Here is a 4,083-nt window from a genome sequence, read left to right as displayed (position 1 = left end):
TTTTTTTCTTGAAAATTGTATATAAAACCAGGTAGAACAATTTTCAAGTGTAGGAGTATAACTTAAAAAAAAAGATTTTTTTTTTGTCACTTTTAGACCACCCTAATATATATATATATATATATATATATGTTTCTTTATAGTTAAATATAATTATTTTTAATTAGTTTATAATTTTTTTGCATTTTTAAATACATATAGAATATAGAACTATGCCTCATGTAATATTTTCAACAATACAAAAATGTATTTATTTATTTTTTCGAAAATCTTTATGTATTTATATATTTTATTTTATTTTTATAAACTTTGCTCCTTTTCCTTTTTTTTACACTTAAAATCTGTATAACTTGAGTTTTTTAAATTGAAACATATAAAAAGTATAATTTAATTACTTTTATATTGGAAATGATCTAACTATGAAAACCACAGATAACACTTTTTGTTTTACTATTTTAGAAAATATTGCCATTTTTATATCGAGGCATGAGAAGTAGTATGACTTAAAATGCCTAATCATAAAAATAATAAACCAGTGCCTCATATGCACTCATCATTTTGAAATTTAATATCCATAAAAATATGGTTTCAAAATTATTATCGATTAGTCAATTTCTTAGCTAGAAGATATTATATAATATGAGCCTAAAATATACATACTCTTTTTTATAAAATTGTATATTGAATAATTAAATTTAAAAAAAAAACGGTAGCACAGTGGGGTCGAGGCACAGTGTGGACGAGGCATAGATGGGACAAGTATAGATGATATCTGACAGTGATTAAAATCACTATAATAAGAAACGATTCGATGCAAATCTGTAGATAGTGCTTCATTTAGAGAAATTGCTGGATTATTCCAAAAGCAACATCAACTCTTTTTCCTTTAATTATATCCTGATTAGAATATAAGGAACGAGCATATAAGAGGAAGTATAGGTGTTGCGTCAATCATGGATAAGATGACAAAAAATAANTCAATCGTGGATAAGATGACAGAAAATAGACTTAGATTGTTTAGTCATGTTATGAGGAGAGAAGAATCGGAAGCTGTAAGAACAGTTGAAATGAATGTTNAAGCTGTAAGAACAGTTATAGAAATGAATGTTGAAGGAAGAAGAGATAGAGGAAGACCAAAAAAGAGATGGAGGGATGCTATTGAATGCGATTTGAGGACAGCTGATGTGAGCGTAGAAGATGTGGGAGAACGCTTCGATGCAAATAAAAATAGTGTTTAATTTTAAAAAATTGGTGGATTATTCCAAAAGCTTCATAAACTGCTAGGTACTTATTAATATACTGATTAAGATTAAGTATGTCGAATGAAAAAGAGATTATTAAAAAATATTATTTCTCATAAAAAAATTATATTGATCAATACACTTTTCAATAAGTTATAGCATTATAAAGTTAAAAATGTAAAAAATAAAATCGAGAATTTTTACACAATAATAGCATTTGGTAGCCATTTTCAACGTGAAGACAAAATAAAGTCCGAAATTTTTTTTTTTACATAATAAAGTACATTACATTAGCTTTAATTTAAGCTATATATAACAGTGTCAGACTTTCCGGAACACTTTCAAAAAAGTGGTAACAGACACAAAAAAAAATAAGTAAATAAAATAAAAAATAAAATAAACACATCTTAGTAAAACCTATACCTTCTCAGCTTCGCATCGAAGCTAAAAAANTAACATGATAAAAAGTAACCGTAAAATGAAAAAAATGGAATATAAATTTTAGTACTCATATTAAATGTAATGTAATTCGAAAAATATTTGTTTAAATGAAAAAATATAAGATAATTTTTTTGTTTATAATTGTCTTTTAAAGAGCTTTTGTACAAAATTTTTTTTTGTAAGTTAAATATTTTTTGAGATAATTAAAAAAGCTCATATTTTTGAACTTTTGCGAGGCTGTAAAAAAAAAGCTCAATTTCAATCAATGAGGACTATTAGTATGTCATTATACATATTTTAATTCAACTATTAATAAAACAAAATTTGGTTGGGAATTTTTTAAGAAATTTTTCCTTTGTTGACTGGCCTAGATGTCAATTTTAAACTTGTAATTGAGCTAAAAGTTATGGTAATATATTCAATTTATTTTACTATAAACTTTCATAAATCTTTATCAAAAATTTTTCATCAACTTTAAAGAACCAAAAAAATAGGTTAAAATTGAAAATTTGGACTGATTATTTTTAACATATTAAAAATCAAATCAGTAATAATTTGAAAACAAATTTTTTTTTCTTTTAATTATTATTTTATATATATAATTAGTAATAATATAAAAAATTAGAAGTGATAGAAATAGTCTACTTGCAGATTTGAAAACAACGCGAAAAGTTGATTTAGAAAAGTATATTTTTGCTTCTGATGAAAGTTCCTTGTAGTCCAGTGCATTTTTTTATAGTAACAAACAGTTTTTATTGAAAATTATTGTATCAAGCCCTTTAAATTTTTATACACATAAAAGTAAAGCAAAATATAACTTCATTATTATTTTTATAATTTCCNGCAAAATATAACTTCTTTATTATTTTTATAATTTCTCCGTTTAAATTACAATATTAAATATCAATTTCATACTAAATTTAATAATTATAATTAGTATATATTCATATATTATATTTTAAAATCAAAGAACTACTAATCATGATATAATTAAAGAAATAAGAGTTGATGTTGCTTTTGGAATAATCCACCAAATTCCTACTTCAATAAAAAAAAAAAAATTGGTTGAGAATTTTTTCTGCTATTCTCCAAAATTACCCCTTCGTTGACTAGAATGTATCATTAAATAGAACATTTTATGAGAATTAAAACAATGTTATTTTTAAGATTAATATGCAGTCAGGAAATTTCATAATTACTATTTACAGTATATTTATCAGAAAAACTCATAATTTTTTTGCATTTTTATCGTAATAGAACACTTAAATAGAAATCATAATATCATTTCTAAGTAATTTTTGGTATTTAAAAAGATTCTACAATTGAAATATCCAGAACTGAATTAATTTTAATGATTTACTTTAACTAAAAAAAAGAAAGTTATTATTTTGAATCCCTCTTGTGGGCAGGTAAAGGGTTAGATTTATAAAAAAAAACCAAATTATAGATAAAGACATGCATCTAAATAAAAAAAAATATACTGATTTGGTCATTTTTGATAAAGTTATAACTGTTAACAAAGTTATAAGCCTTATACACTGGACTACAAGGAACTTCCATCAGAAACAAAAATATACTATTCTAAATCAACTTTTCATGTTATCTTCAAATCTGCAATTAGACTTTATCTATCAGTTCTAATTTTTTATATTATTACTAATTACATATAAAAAATAATTAAATCATCAATTTAAGCAACATCAACTTCTATTAAAATAAAATACAAAACCCATAATTATCATACAAAAATAGTATATTTTTCAATATGGTAGCCATTTGCGCATAGAAGATAGATCGTCGGAACAAATTTTTTTTTTTCATTTTGTAGTACATAAAATAAGCTTTAATTTGATATATGTTTAAAGAACGCAGTAATTCCGGAATATTTTCAAAAATTAAGTTGAAAAAGTTATTTTTTGTAAAAAAGTTACTATTTTAAATCCCCTCAATGAGCAGAATAAGTGTAAGATTTTCAAAAAAAATTATATCAAATGAAAGGGAAATATCTAAGGTTTCAATACAAAAAAATATTATTTTTATTTGTTCATTTTTGAAAAAGTTATGGCAGTTTTAAGTACAAAAAACATCCCGATAAAATGTAATTTTTATCGCAAACATTACATTTTTTTTAGAATTTTCGACAGCCATTTGCACATAGAAGATAAGATGTCGGGACAAATTTTTTTTTTTCATTTGATAGTATATAACATAACCTTTGATTTGATATATGTTTAAAGGACGCAGTATTTCCGGAACATTTTCAAAAGTTCAGTTGAAAAAGATCTATGTTTTTTACAATATTTTAAGTTTTGAACGCCCCCTATATAAGGGGAAATTGTCCAATTTTAATAAAAAGTATGTCAAATGAAAGATGTACTTATAATGTATTTAGAAAAAAAAA

The 4,083-nt window shown here is 23.5% G+C and overlaps 1 protein-coding gene across 1 annotated transcript in view; it reads right to left on the bottom strand.

The window, feature by feature from the left end:
• Nucleotides 1-4,083, bottom strand: part of LOC126905659 (uncharacterized) — a 20,658-nt gene that overhangs the window by 14,001 nt on the left and 2,574 nt on the right. The window lies entirely within an intron of this gene.

The sequence above is a fragment of the Daktulosphaira vitifoliae genome, unplaced genomic scaffold (genome assembly GCF_025091365.1).
Source record: "Daktulosphaira vitifoliae isolate Bord-2020 unplaced genomic scaffold, ASM2509136v1 Scaffold_4, whole genome shotgun sequence".
Taxonomy (NCBI): Eukaryota; Metazoa; Arthropoda; class Insecta; order Hemiptera; family Phylloxeridae; genus Daktulosphaira; species Daktulosphaira vitifoliae.
The sequence above is the reverse complement of the archived record's forward strand: the minus strand, read 5'-3'. Positions and strand labels throughout refer to the sequence as shown.